Genomic DNA, 16,382 nt, shown 5'->3' with positions numbered 1-16,382 from the left:
ACTCTTATTTTCATGTTAACCATATGCGGAAAACCATAATACCCACGAGGAGACGGTGAAATGGGAATAGAATTCAATCAGTAACCCGGAGATGACAGATAGAAGGGAATCGCAGATGGACGTAAAACCAACGCGTCGACGGTTCACCTCAAGACACAGAAGATTAACAGTCTTGTGTTTCTTTTGTGAACAGTGTTTAAATTCATTCAACAACAAAAATCCATATTGTAAATATTTTTTTTTTATTTTCCATTGTAATTCAATTAATTATCTTTGCAAATGAGAACTACGAGGATGGTAAATCTACCCCGAGGTTTTCCTTGGTTTTCCTTTGTGGCGCTTGGCCGAATGGCTAGATTATCCGTTTGAGACATCCCAAGGCGAGTGACAGAAGCTTTGAGTTATGATGAAAAAGGTTTCTGATCACATCTCATGCCATCCTCGACAAATGAATAAAAGCAAGCATGTAAGCTATGCATATATGCTGCATCAGGAATTCGGCACAGGCTTTGTCAGCAGCATATGCACCCAAATCTATAATTTACGTTTAGATAGTCATTCACTAATACCAAAATATCATAAGAAATACAGTGGACATTAATACTCTAGCGGACTTTAATACAGCGTCATAAACAATCACCGATATAGTGTTGTGTGAACGCTCGTGTTTGTTTTTGCCCAAAAACGTTCGTCCACAAGAGGGGCATATAAGATGTATCATGCAGCGTAACTTGCTGTGACAGTGCGAGAGAGAGACAAAGATACTGTTTATTACTCTGTGGCGGTCAGCGCTCACATAATTATTCTTAGGATATAGAGTTGTTTGTTCTTGTTAAGAGTAATTTTAGGTGAGGAGAGCCATTCTTGTGATGTAAAAAATCGACGCCATTGAGAGTTTTTGATTCACATTGTAAAAAATAAGTGCATATGGAAGGAAATCAGTTAATAGAACAATAAAATATTGTTCATTTCAAGAAGGTACGTCTTATTATACACCCAGCGATATACTGCTATTGTGATTTACTAATAAACTCCAGCTGAGAACAGTTCCAACGGGAGCGTTCAGTTCTAGTGAAATAGTTCGATGTTTTCTTCGGAAAAGAAGTCACTTCATGGATCATTCAAATCCACAATAGTAACTGGACATTTCTCAGAACTGAAAGCAATCTGATTGCTATGCAACAGAGCCCCGAAGAATATTTCTCCGTACTTTGGTTACCACTTTCAGCTCAACACGGTATCTGCAGCATCTGGAGCAGATTTCTACAACAGCGGAAGCGTGTAATCGCTATCAGTTTCACACACCGCCCTGTGTACGCTGTATGTATTTACCCACAACAGTGAACATACAGTTACTCACACACACAGAAAGACAATACTAGGTGGTGTGGGGAAACATTTTGGTATAAAGGCCCTGTAGAGCTAAACAGTAATTAGCCTAGTAAGAAAAGGAGTCTTTATACAACGCCGGTCAACTGCTGTTTGTGTATGAGAAATCGGTTGGAAACTTTCCTCGTGTCAGCACGTTGTGGGTGTCGCTACGGCGCCAACCTTGTGTGAAAGCTCTGAAAAGCTAATCATTTGCATATCACAGCATCTTCTTCCTGTCGGTTAAATTTCGCGTCTGTAGTGCGTCATCTTCATGGTGTAGCAATTTTAATGGCCAGCAGTGTAATATGTCGCATGCAGCTGTTTTGCAAAAAATGTCAAGCTCTGACAAACATTACATACAGAGGTGAGAGTTACGCTTCCGCAAGTGTCGTAATCCGCCTTTGGCATCCATTGATATTAAATTTCGTTAATCGTTTTAACCTGTTCTGTACTTCGGAGCTCTTTTCATTGAAACGCCCCTATCCTAAAGTTTTGTCTTCCCAAGAAAGAGCTTGTAATTTACATTCTATGGATTAAAAACATAGAGACCGATCATGACCCCATTTTAATACGATATAACCTGTCATATTTTTGATACTTTCCACAACTTGCAACTTTCTGCGGTTATTAAGATTACTATGAAATGTTCTTCGGAACAATTGGCCAGACGAATGGAGTTACAAGTTGTTGTCACTCACTGCATACTGTTTAATGTCAGATGTACGTCAATTCAACGGTATTAAATCATGTTCACATAATATACTTCTCAATGTAATAGACGTTGAATTTTGTATATATACATAAGAGGGTCAGGGTCATTGGTATATTTTGTGCTGCACATTATTTGTGACGTTTGTGATACATAAACAGATGTTAGAACATGATGCGAAGTTTACAGTGGATATACTGCCCTAGAAGAGCCTTGAGGCAGCATTGTGGCAGCTTATCCTTATTGCGTACGTGGCCTGTTACACTATGGACGAAACAGGAGTCAATCAGAAGTAAGGCAGCTGCAGTACACCGGAATTAGGGTTTGCATGTATGTATGGGGAAAAACAGGAAGAAGGGCATGTCGGCATCTTTAGCCATTGCAGATGACAACAAAGCATCTGCCCTCTTCACGACAGTGGGCGGCGAACCAAACATAGTGACACATCATCTCAAATGCGTAACAATAGTGACTTAAAACTTATTATCATCATCCTCATGTAACACAAATGGACGAAATTCTTAGTACTGTTACTGTCTTGTAGGTCCACAAAGATGTTTTTATAGTTAATATTTGAAGATCTACAAGAAAATTTGCATAAAAGCGCTGGCTTTTATTCGTAAAGTAGTTATTAAAGCGGATATCCATGGCAGTATCTGTGCAGACCTCCAGTTATCTGAAAATATCCCTGTTTTTCAGGGTATTTCAAATATATCATTCTAATCACAAAGCTACGTACTTGCTTCAACGTCTTACTCCAGGAAAACAGGAAAAAGCTACAAGCATTTAAGTGAAGCAAAACAATTCACTGCCCCCCCCTCCCCCCCCCACTTTCCCCCTGGGCGCGCGGGGTAGCCACGCGGTCTGAGGCGCCTTGCCACCGTTCGCGCGGCTCCCCCCGTCAGAGGTTCGAGTCCGCCCTCGGACATCGGTGTGTATTTTGTCCTTAACGTAAGTTACTTTAAGTTAGATTAAGTAGTGTGTAAGGCGAGGGACCGATGACCTCAGCAGTTTGGTCCCATAGGAACTTACCACAAATTTCCAATTCCCCCTTCCCCACACCAAATTTAATTTTCCCAAATTGTACATTGTTACTCATAGAAAACCTCTTGTAATGATATCTTTGTAGCGTTTGTGAAATGTTAGGCATATGCAGGCTGCATGGAAACTTAGTGGGCAAGGACTAATAGCAGAGTGAACAATGAATGTTGTGAAACTCCATTGGCCACTTCCCCCACATCAGATGCGTTGTCTCGATAATCTGGCTTATTCCATGTCACTCCTTGATTTCTTTTCGTCAGCAACAATGAGAACTGATACGTGTAAGCGTCAGGTTAAACAGTGAGAATTGTGCTCCTGTGTCAGAAGTGGGCTTCACATTTATCACCTAAGTCACACTTTCAGAACTGAGTGTCAATGCAAGCTTTTATAAATGTTAGATGAAAATCTCAAAGATCTCGGACTTACATCGTTCCATTCACAAAACAAAATACAGACATTAAAGCAATACTCCCTCTTTCTCAGAACTGTGTACTTATAAAATGTTGGACTGATCTACGTCCGTTGTAAACTTTGTGTGTGAGGAACAACAACGGGCCAAACATTGAACCTTGTGGAACTCCATCGAAAATTTCTCTATTGTCATCTATCTTCTCGCAAATTATCTGATTTATTTCATCTAACTGTCCACTGTTTTTAGTCTATAACGGCGAGACACAGTAGGTTCCTGGAACACACAACTGAAAAACATGCTTTTCTAAATAAATGTCCCCATCTACACAGTGGATCGTCACACAGAATGGCACCGTTCGATTGATGGACAGGGTATTCCATTAGTGTAGAGGGGTTTACAAGAGAAAGACAACAAGTGGCAGTTGCAGTACCTGGTGGGAGACGCGACTGCCAGATACCGCAGCAAGCAGCAGGCACCAGGCTGTAAACACCAGGCAGCGCAGGTGAGCTGCGTCAGCGATGGCACTGGGACACACACCGACTGCCCGCCTCCTTACGCACGCCGTTCCGAATGCGCTATTATTAGCACGCGCCACGCGCCCTCTGGCCCAATCACAAAAAAAGGGAACGCCAAATTGGCGTAGGCAAAGAGAAAAGGCGCAGTCAGCTGGGCCTGGAGAGAAAAACATTGCAGTTATACCCACCTGTATGACGCACACGTGGTGTGATACCGGATAAACACTTACTGTAACTGTCTGCCATAAAGTCTATAAACTGAATCGTGTCTTACAAAAATGCATTGATTTTTTTTTCTTCAGAAAAATGAAAAGCAAAATGGTTCGAGGTTTAGTATTGTCCGTCTCCGATTATGATCCGAACTCCAGCTTCCGGCACGTTGGTGCGCCCTGACAGTGGCAGACACACATGATTACCAGTTACTTCTTTCTGCATGGAACACCAGACAAAATACTACTCATCCACCAGAGATACTACGCCGATGTCACGTAAAACTCTCTCTAGCCATGATAACGGTCTCAATTTGGCGAAAGAAAACTCAACGAGTTACTCCTGGTATGGCATATGCAGCTACGCAATTTGTTCATGATAAGGTCCCATAGAGCTGTCAAATTGCGAGTGTGTTCACTGCTACATTTGCGTGGTCTGTGGTTGTTGCAGAAGCATACTACTTGACATCTCACGGTGGTTACTAATGCTCAGGTGGTTCACAACAATGTCACGGCTACAGCATTCCCGAATATGATATTCACACACTAATGTTGTTCTTAGGTATTTCTTTTTGTATTTTGACCAATCATATGATGAACAAGCGTTCAAGCGCTGACAACGCATGAAAACTTGTTCGTCAAGTACCACCCATAGCATCTGAAGACGGCCTTTGATAGCCGAAACCGGTTAACATTGTGTTATAAAATAGTGATTAACTCAAAAATCAAAAAATAATACATTGAAAGTCACTATGTCCGCAAACGGAATATCTTTTTCTTCTTCTTGTTCCCACTGAGTTGTTACAACACTAGAAAAAAATGAAACTTTTGTTCACACCTATCAAATCCGTAACTTGACAGCCTCCGAGAAATCGAATAATTAATTATTTCGATGAGTTGCAGTATTTATGAGTAGAAAAGCTTTTGCAAACTGAGATGATGGCCAAAACGTGCAAGATTTGCTTTCAGATCAATGTCAGAAGTTTGCGTGGGCTCCGGAAGCAGTTCCCCGGAATTTATATATTAAATAATAAGAATTTTAGTGCCACCAAATGAAACACGATCATGCATGTACATTCTTAAATACTTATGCAACACGTGTCTGCTTCTCGGTGTAGACTACATGTCTGTTTCTTCTCATGAATATATATCTTTTTTAGGGAATATGTAGATGTAAGAGCGCCCAAATGGATACGCAATTATTGCTCGAATCTTTGTTTCCCAACGATTCATTTATTTTCTTCCTGTCATAGTTAGTCTTCACTATGTGCCGAAAGGTATTTATCTCACACGAAAAGAAAGCAGGAAACTACTTTGCACTAAGAAAAAATGAAAGCTGTTTTCCTTTAGGCACATTTACTGCCCAGTCACTTTAATGAGACCACTTGTCAAAAGCCTGAATAACCTCATTTTGCATCGCCGAACACTGCGAGACGTGCAGGAAGAGAGTTACTGAGTTTCTGGAAGGTAGCGACCGAGATGTGGAGCCATGGCGATTCCCGTGACGTAGCCAGTTGCACTGGGCTTCTCGGCAGAGGGTCCGTAGCGCGAACAGCACTAGTGAGGTGGTCCGACAGATTCTCTACTTCCTTTAACTCCGAGAAGTATGGTGGCCAGAAGTGTGCGGTAAACTCATTCTGGTGCTCTTCGAACCACGCACATGCTCTTCGGGCTGTGTGACATCTGTTGGTAGATGCCATTGCCCCAAGGATGTATGTAAAGTTGTGTTGATCCACAGTGCCTTCCAGAATGACCAGATCACCGAGGGAATGCCACGAAAACATTCCCCTCCTATGGTCTGACCCTTCTGACGATTGTTACAGGGTGTTTGCTTTCAGGCGCTTCGCGGCGTACACCATAAGGGCCATCTGTTCTGTGGAGCGTAAAACGTGATTCGCCTGAAAACGCCACCTGTCACAGCTCAGTGGATGTCCAGTTGCATTCGTCAACTACGATCATCATGTAGCATGGATGCATGACCCAGGCTCCGGCTGCAGGAAGCAACGTGACAGGACGCCACAGACCGCGCGGCTACCCCGCGCGGCTTCTAAGAGGTGAGTAATGCAGCATACTTAAGCAGGACTTTTATCATTGCTTCATTGACTGTCGTGGGTGCAGCCGCCTAAATTCATCTTCTTCTGATATCTCCGCTGCATATAGTTCTGCCATCTTGAGAGTGAGGCGAAAGACTAACGCTCCAGCATTTATTCCGTCCTTTTAAATTCTCGGACCGCGTGACTGCTCAGTCAATCCACGCTGCGATGTCGATGCATCGCTATGAGCTGCAGTGTCACGACGTCTTCGTAAGTTTCTTACAGAAAGCACCGGATTCCGTAACTTATCCAAGTTGTAGCCGCTATCTCTATTAATTAAATTGAATTGCCTCTTCCAACACCAAGTCCCAGAAAGAGGATGTAGACGCTTAACTTTCGAAGTTTTTCTATAACAAAGCCGCGCGGAATTAGCCGAGCGGTCTAAGGCGCTGCAGTCGCGGACTGTGCGGCTGGTCCCGGCGGAGGTTCGAGTCCTCAAAAATGGTTCAAATGCCTCTGAGCACTATGGGACTTAACATCTGTGGTCATCAGTCCCCTAGAACTTAGAACTACTTGAACCTAACTAACCTAAGGACATCACACACATCCATGCCCGAGGCAGAATTCGAACATGCGACCGTAGCGGTCACGCGGTTCCAGACTGAAGCGCTTAGAACCGCACGGCCACACCGGCCGGCTTTCGAGTCCTCCCTCGGGCATAGGTGTGTGTGTTCGTCCTTAGGATAATTTAAGTTAAGTAGTGTGTAAGCTTAGGGACTGATGACCTTAGCAATTAAGTCCCATTAGATTTCACACACTTTTTTTTTCTACAACAAAGAGTGGCCATTAATAATACAGCGTTCTGCCACAGGCGATTTATTTGGCTGTAAAAGGCGGGTGTAGCTGCAGTGTACTGTACATCTTTCATGGACTGTACGAATCGTCAGTCCGATGTATGAGAGGCCACTTCTTGTAAACCCCAGCCTCCCGAAGCGTCAAATTATCTTTAACGAAATCCAAGAGTGTTGCTGTCTTCAGTGAAGGACAATAAAACATTTCTACTTTGTACTTGTTGAGTATACATCCTATTTTTGACGATAGGCTTCCCACATATGGTAGGAAAGCCATTGATTTATATGATTTATATCTTATTGCGTCCTCTTCTGTATTGCTTACGGCCACCTTTGATTTCATTCATAGGGTCCTACGTCTGTGCTGTTGAGAATACCCATTGACTTCAAAAACTCTCTTTAAATGTAGGAGCTCGGCCCGCAGACCGCTATCTTCGAAAATGCTATGTGTTCTGTGAACCAAAGTTCTGACAACTCCCATCATCTATAAAGAATGGTGGCGGCTATTTACACTCAAATAGCTGTATGCATCTGTTTCCCACATACTCTATACCTCAAGGTGCCAATACAAATAGTTATCTCAGCAAACTGCTTGGGATCTGACAAAGTGACTACTTTGCGCCGGCCGCTGTGGCAGAACGGTTCTAGGTGCTTCAGTCTGGAACCGCACTACTGCTACGGTCGCAGGTTCGAATCCTGCCTCGGGCACGGATGTGTGTGATGTCCTTAGGTTAGTTAGGTTTAAGTAGTTCTAAGCCTAGGGGACTAATGACCACAGATGTTAAGTCCCATAGCGCTTAGAGCCATTTGAACCGTTGACTACTTCGCTCTAGCGGCGTCCAGCTGCAGCCCTCATTTGCCTCTTCCTCGCCACCCCTCAGCCCCACATCCGTTGCGCTCCGAGAGCTAGGAAGGAGCGCCGCTGGATCATTCGCTCTTGCGTAGCGCCGTTTGGCCAGGCCCGCATTAGAAGATCCCTTTCTTTGTGTCTTGTATCCATTGTAAGGGAAATCGACAGAGGCTGTATCCAAACATGACACAGACATACTTTATGGGCTGCGTACGTTGTCATAGATATCACATTCACAATTGCAAAACTCCATCCTGCAGTATAATAGCATGATTTTATTTGCCATATCATAGAACATAATTCTTGAAACTTCCTGGCAGATTAAAACTGTGTGCCGGACCGAGACTCGAACTCTGGACCTTTGCCTTTCGCGGGCAAGTGCTCTACCAACTGAGCTACCCAAGCAGGCCTCAGGCCCCGTCCTCACAGCTTTAATTCCGCCAGTACCTCGTCTCCTACCTTCCAAACTTCACAGAAGCTCTCCTGTGAACATTGCTTCCAGGAGTGCTACTTCTGCAAGGTAGGAGACGAGGTACTGGCGGAATTAAAGCTGTGAGGACGGAGCCTGAGTCGTGCTTGGGTAGCTCAGATGGTAGAGCACTTGCCCGCGAAAGGCAAAGGTCCCGAGTTCGAGTCTCGGCCCGGCACACAGTTTTAATCTGCCAGGAAGTTTCATATCAGCGCACACTCCGCTGTAGAGTGAAAATTTCATTCTAGAAACATAATTCTTGTACCTTGCAGACACGAGCGAAAATAGGAAAATGCTCAGTATCATGTCAGTCTTGATGGTCACAACCTTTGCGAGACTAAGCGCTCCAAAAGGAAATCCCTACAATCCTACATTTTACAAGAGACCGGTTTCATCTTTCATCACAGCTCCTTCCCGGCACGATACATGAAAGTGGGGTTCCCGCAAAAGTGGAACCGGGAGCTGTAGGCGGAGGCACTTACCTATGTCAGTTGGAGCACGCCGCTGCTCACCAAACAGACTGCACAATGGCGTCCAGAACAGAGGGCAACGCCGCTGACCACATCGAGGCCGCGAGTCGGCTGCGCACAGGCTAAAAGCAACAAGGGCCAAGAGGAAGTCGCTCGGTGCCAGCCGCAGCGGCAGCAACACAAACAGCATCAGCATCAAGCAGTCTGTGCCGCGCGAGAGACGGGTAACGTCGAATGCTGGGCGCTCTGTGTGTGTGTGTGTGTGTGTGTGTGTGTGTGTGTGTGTGTGTGTGTGTGTGTGTGTACGCATACGCATACTTGCGTCTGTTTGTTCCTTGCGATCTATGTAGAATGCTACACATTCAAAATCTTTATAGTCCTTTCCTCTTGTGTTTCTTTCTCCAGTTACTAAAAACACCTGAACGTGTCACTCATAACGTTCTCTTATATAAATTAACCTTTTATTAGGTACATGATTCAGCAGGTACATGGTTTAACCCTAGCAGTACCTACGCATTTCCCATAACGCACATTATCAAGGGGTGGAGGGAGTGTCCACACCACAAAAAGTTATAAAAAAACGTAATTCGTTATTTGGTGTTGACTTACATTAAAACATAGTTTTTAAAGAGGTATTCATGTTTAAGTACGGTCCAGAACCTGAATTATCTCTTAGGACATCATTAGCAATATCAACGCATTTTCAGTAAAGTGTACTACCAAGCTGGGTGTCTATTGTCTACAGGGTGGTCCATTGATCGTGACCGGGCCAGATATCTCACGAAATAAGCGTCAAACGAAAAAACTACAAAGAACGAAACTTGTCTAGCTTGAAGGGGGAAACCAGATGGCGCTATGGTGGGCCCGCTAGATGGCGCTGCCATAGGTTAAATGGATATCAACTGTTTTTTTTAAGTAGGAAACCCCATTTTTATTACATATTCGTGTAGTACGTAAAGAAATATGAATGTTTTAGTTGGACCACTTTTTTTGCTTTGTGATAGATGGCGCTGTAATAGTCACAAACATATGGCTCACAATTTGAGACGAACAGGGGGTAACAGGTAGGTTTTTTAAATTAAAATACAGAACGTAGATACGTTTGAGTATTTTAGTTCGGTTGTTCCAATGTGATACATGTACCTTTGTGAACTTATCATTTCTGAAAACGCATGCTGTTACAGCGTGATTACCTGTAAATACCGCATTAATGCAACAAATGCTCAAAATGATGTCTGTCAACCTCAATGCATTTGGCAATACGTATAACGACATTCCTCCCAACAGCGAGTAGTTCGCCTTCCGTAATGTTCGCACATGCATTGAAAATGCGCTGACGCATGTTGTCAAGCGTTGTCGGTGGATCACGATAGCAAATATCTTCAACTTTCCCCACAGAAAGAAATCCGGGGACGTCAGATCCGGTGAACGTGCGGGCCATGGTATGGCGCTTCGACGACCAATCCACATGTCATGAAATATGCTGTTCAATACCGCTTCAACCGCACGCGAGATATGTGCCGGACATCCATCATGCTGGGAGTACAGCGCCTTTCTGTTATGCAGTGAAACATCTTGTAGTAACATCGGTAGAACATTACGTAGGAAATCAGCATACACTGCACCATTTAGATTGGCATCGATGAAATGGGGGCCAACTATCGTTCCTCCCATAATGCCACCCTCTACATTAACCCGTCAAGGTCGCCGATGTTCCAGTTGTCGCAGCCATCGTGGATTTTCCGTTGCCCAATAGTGCATATTATGCCAGTTTACGTTACCGCTGCTGGTGAACGACGCTTCGTCGCTAAATAGACTGTCATCGTCCCGTAATTTCTCTTTTTCCCAGTGGCAGAACGGTACACGACGTTCAAAGTCGTCGCCTTGCAATTCTTGGTGCATAGAAATGTGGTACGGGTGCAATCGATGTTGATGTAGCATTCTCAACACCGACGTTTTTGAGATTCCCAATTCTGGCGCAATTTGTCTGCTACTGATGTACGGATTAGCCTCGACACCAGCTAAAACACCTACTTGTGCATCATCATTTGTTGCAGGTCGTGGTTGACTTTTCACATGTGGCTGAACACTTCCTGTTTCCTTAAATAACGTAACTATCCGGCGAACGGTCCGGACACTTGGATGATGTCGTCCAGGATTCCGAGCAGCATACATAGCACACGCCCGTTTGCCATTTTGATCACAATAGCCATACATCAACACGATATCGACCTTTTCCGCGATTGGTAATCGGTCCATTTTAACACGGGTTGTGTATCACGAAGCAAATAGCGCCCGCACTGACGGAATGTTACGTGACACCACGTACTTATACGTTTGTGACTATTACAGCGCCATCCGCCACAAAGCGCAAAAGTGGTCCAACTAAAACATTCATATTTCTTTAAGTACTACACGAACACGTAATAAAAATGGGGGTTCCTGTTAAAAAATAAATAAATAACGCTGTTGATATCCGTTTGACCTATGGCCGCGCCATCTATCAGGCCAACCATAGCGCTATCTGGTTTCCCCCTTCAAGCTAGACGAGTTTCGTTCTTTGTAGTGTTTTCGTTTGATGCTTATTTCGTGAGATATTTGGCCTGGTCACTGTCAATGGATCACCCTGTATAGCCGTCCGCAGCTGCGAAAGTGTTGGCTGTACACGAACTCATCACTCGATTATGTCCTAAAACTGTTCGATGGGATTCAGCCGGGTGGTCTGGAAGGCCAAATCATTCGCTCGAACTGTGACAAATATTCCTCAAATCAGTAGCGAACAACTGTGGTCCAGTCGTACGGTGCATTGTCATCCATAAAACTTCCATTCTTCTTTCGCTGCAAATGATCCCCAGGTAACCGGACACAACCGTTTTCAGTCACTGATCGGTTCATCTGCACCAGAGTACCCGTCCATTTCGTGCAAACACAGCCCACACCATTATGAAGCAACCGCCAGATCGCACAGTGCCTTGTTTACAAATTGGGTCCATGGCTCAGCGTGGTATGCATTACATTCGAACTGTACTATCAGTCTTCATCAACTGAAATCGGGACTCATCTGACCAGGCCACGTTTTTCCAGTCGTCTAGGCTACAACGGATATGGCCACGAGCCTAGGAGAGGCGCTGCAGTCGACTTCGTTCTGTCAGTGAACGCACTCGCGTCGGTCGTCAGCTGCCATAGCTCATTAACACCAAATTTCGCCGCGTTGTCCTGATGGATGCGCTCGTCCTACGGCTCACATTCATTTCTGCGGTTATTTCACGCAGTGCTGCTTGTCTGCTAGCAGTGATTACATAAATTCCGCTGCTCTCGGTCGTTAAGTGAAGGCCAACGGCCACTGCGTTGGGCGTGGTGAGAGGTAATGCTGAAATTTCGTATTCTCTACACACTCTTGACACTGTAGATCTCGGAAGATTAAATTTCTTAAGGATTTCCGAAATAGAACGTCCCACGCGTCTAGCTTCGATTACCGTTTCGCGATCAAACTCTGTTAATTTCCATCGTGTGGCCATAATCACGTCGTAACCTTTTCATGTAAGTCACCTGAGTACAAATTACAGTTCCGTCAGTGTACTGCCGTTTCGTATCTTGTGTACGCAATACTACCTTCAAATGTACATGTGCATACCGCTATTCCATCACTTCTGTCGCCTCCTTGATTCCAAAAGCTTTTATTCTCTTCATGTATCGGTGATTATCGTCCATGTCCCACTTCTTTACGAGGTTTCACTCCAGACAAATATCCTCGGATGAAACCTCCCTACAGTTATATTCATATTTCTTGTCAGCAAATTTCCCTTTCTTCTGAAACCCGATTGCGAATGTCATTCTGCATTTCATGTCCTCTCTTGCCTCTGCCGTCTTCAGTTACTTTGCTACCCGAATAGCAATACTCGTCTATTACTTTTAGTGCCTCACATCTGAATCAAATATTATCAGGATCGGCTTATTTAGTTCGACTACATTTCGTTATTCTTAGCTTATTTTTGTTGTGGTTCGTCTTATATCCTCTTTTCAAGGCACTAACCATTTCGTACTACTTCTCTTCCAAGTTGTTACCGTCTCTAGCAGGATTATTACGTCATCGACACACGTCGAACTTTTTATTTCTTCTTTCTGAACTTTAATCCTCTTTCCAAATTTCTCCTTACTGCTTGCTCAGTGTGGGTAATTAAATAGCATTCTGTCACTCTCCCCTGAGAACTACTGCTCCTTCGTTTCTTGTAAGTGTAGTCTGGTTCATGAAGACATTAAAGAAAACTTTGCACTCCCTGTGTTTTATCGCTGTTACCTTCAGAATTTCAAAGGGTGTATTCCAGTAAACATTGACAAAGTCCTTCAAAAACTTCAATTTTTGTAATCCGAAGTTTCTCTTTGTTTAATCTGTCTTCTAAATTATGTCATACGTTCATTATTGCCTCGGGTGTTCCCTCATTTCTCCGTAATCCAAACTGGTCTTCGCCGAATTCGGCCTCAACCAGTTTATTCATTCTTCTATGAATAATAACTCATATCAATATTTCGCAATCATTACTTGTTAAACTGATGGTTTGGTAGTATCCACACCTCTGAGTACCTGCCAATTTGAAATTAGAATTATTAATTCTTCTTGCAGTATAGTATCTGCCACCATACCTTCATCCAATTCCTCTACTCTTTTCGTATTATTGCTTTCAAGTTCAGTTTTCTTGAATAGCCACACCACATAGTCCTTGCACATTTCAGTTTTCCCTTCTTTGCTCAGTACTGTCTTTCCATCTGAGGTATTGATATTCATATAGCTGCTTCTCTTTGATTTACTTGTAGGCCTATCTATCTGTTCCCTAGTTATGTACGCCTCTACAGCTTTGCATTTCTCCTCTAGCCACACCTGCTGAACTGTTTTGCACTTACTGCTAGTCTCATTTTTTAGACATTTCTATTCTCTTTTGCTTGCTTCATTTATTACATTTTTATATTTTGTCTTACTATCAGTTACGTTTTATTTTGCGAACAGGCTTAGATGGGGTCATGTTACAAGCATGGGAGAAGCAAGGTTACCCAAGAGACTCATGGGTTCAGCAGTAGAGGGTAGGAGGAGTCGGGGTAGATCTAGGAGAAGGTGCCTGGATTCGGTTAAGAATGATTTTGAAGTAATAGGCTTAACATCAGAAGAGGCACCAATGTTAGCACTGAATAGGGGATTATGGAGGAATTTTATAAGGGGACTATGCTCCAGACTGAACGCTGAAAGGCATAATCAGTCTTAAATAATGATGATGATGATGATCATGATCAGTTACGTACAATATATCGTGTCTTATCAAAGGATTTTTAATGGGCCCTCTCATTTTAGCTGTTCGATCTTTTGTTGCCTACACTATTTCATCTCCCATTGCAAGTCACTCGTCTTCTAATATATTCTCATCCCATGTTTCAGTCAACCGGTGTCTAATATTTTCCTTAAAACTCTCAACAACCTCTTATACTTTCAATACAACCAGGTCATATGTCCTTAATTTCCAGCCTTCCTTCAGCTTTAATATGCAGTTCATAACCAATGAATTATGATTAGAGCCCACATCTGTCCTGGAAATGTTTTACAGTTTAAAATTTGGTTTCGAAATCTGTGGTTGGTTGGTTGATTGGGGGGAGAGGACCAAACAGCAAGGTCATCGGCTCCATCGTGTTAGGGAAGGATGAAGGATGGGGGAGGAAGTCGGCCATGCCCTTCTACAGGAACCATCCCGACATTTACTCGAAGCGATTTAGGGAAATTACGGAAAACCTAAATCAGGATCGCCGGAGACGGGTTTGAGCAGTCGTCCTCCCGAATGCGAGTCCAGTGTGCCAACCACTGCACCACCACGCTCAGTAAAATCACTGTCTTATCATTATATACTGTCTTATCATTATACAATGTCTGAAAATTTCCAGTGTTTCGAAGTCTGTTCCACGTATACAAATGTTTTTCATGATTCTTAAACTACTTGTCTGCAACGGTTAAAATATGCTCCTTGAAAAATTCTACCAGCCCACATCCCCTTTAATTCCTTTTCTCCACTTCATGTTTTCCTACTAATTTCTCCTTTTCTTCCTCTTTCTGATATCGGATTTCAGTCTCACATTGCGGTTAAATGTTCATCTCCCTTAATCGTATGAATATTTTCTTTTCTCTCATCAAACATTGTTTCAATCTCTTCTTTATCTGCGGAGCCAAAAGCATTTAAGCTCGTTCGTCTGTGGTGGATGTTGCCTACGTATCTACCTTGCTGCTATAATCCACTCACTACTCTGTGCATAGAAATTTACCCACACTCCTAATTCCTTACTCACTATTAGAGCTACTCCTGCATTACCCATATATGAGTTTGTGTTTTTTACCCTGTACACCACCAGACCGGAGGTCCTGTTCTTCCTGCCATTGCACTTCACTGATTTTTGCAATTTATGTAGGTATTATCCACAAGGCAAGCAAAGAAATGTCCGCAGAGAAAAAAGTAAATGAAGCTTTTGTTAAATTTATTACCTGCTTTTGCACGCTTAACTAGCTTTATTCCTGAAACAGTTTAGTACTCTCAGATATACTCCAAATGCTTTTAATGAAATGTAACAAAAAATAAGTAGGATAGCAAGTTCTGAAATGTCGCCCGAAGAGTGAGATCCCATAGTAGAGTTGGTATCTCACGACGGAATCACATCAAAGACAGCCGCCGCCAGACGCAGCCGCGTATGAGAGACGTCGGCGAAGACACGCTCGCGAGCACGTCCGTACGCCGCCGCTGCTTGAAGTCTACTTACATCAGAGTGCAGGGCCGCTCTCCTATGCTGAAAGCAGCCTCACCGTAGTTCAGATCCACCAGCGAGGTAGCACCGTCAATCAGGACAGTGTACCAAAGTTCACAGTTAAATGTAACAACTCATGTTAGACTCTTGTTAGGCTGACGGCATTTCTGTGTAGAATTATTCAGTAGAAGAACTGTAAACAGTTACAACAATAGCAATACTATTATTCGAGGCAAAAGACTGTTTATCATTGACTGTGTTCTGAGATTGTATTACGTATTATCGTCCCACTTATAGACACGGATGTCTTCTAAAGATAAGTATTTGTTATTAAAGTTTTTTGCTGAAACTGCTCTAATGATGCTGAAGTGTTGTAGAAGTTTCTCGACCTCCTCCAGGCGTTAAAACCATAGAACTGTCATCTAGGCTTATTATGACATATGAAAATGACGACGAGGAGTTTTTGAATCGAATTCCGCCTTCACCTGTCAGCATGGTCGTGGCTTGTGTTGCCCTGGTCGCAGCGGCAATCATTTTTTGAATCTAGTCTCAAATCTCTAACCATCTCTGAGGCCCATGTGAACTATAAGTAACAGAAGTTCTTCAGTTTCAGGTGCAGGAGACTGACTGTTGCTCAATGTTCAACAGACGACGGGCTGGCTACCGCAGTAAGCAGTACCA

At 43.4% G+C, this 16,382-nt stretch overlaps 1 protein-coding gene across 1 annotated transcript in view; it reads right to left on the bottom strand.

The window, feature by feature from the left end:
- Positions 1-4,063, bottom strand: part of LOC124594290 (glutamate receptor ionotropic, kainate 2-like) — a 285,982-nt gene extending 281,919 nt beyond the window's left edge. The window contains exon 1 of the mRNA XM_047132653.1: positions 3,964-4,063. The gene's annotated coding sequence lies outside the window, so the exon portion shown is untranslated. The remainder of the gene's footprint in view (positions 1-3,963) is intronic.
- Positions 4,064-16,382: the final 12,319 nt, after the last annotated feature.

The sequence above is a fragment of the Schistocerca americana genome, chromosome 2 (genome assembly GCF_021461395.2).
Source record: "Schistocerca americana isolate TAMUIC-IGC-003095 chromosome 2, iqSchAmer2.1, whole genome shotgun sequence".
Lineage (NCBI taxonomy): Eukaryota > Metazoa > Arthropoda > Insecta > Orthoptera > Acrididae > Schistocerca > Schistocerca americana.
The sequence above is the reverse complement of the archived record's forward strand: the minus strand, read 5'-3'. Positions and strand labels throughout refer to the sequence as shown.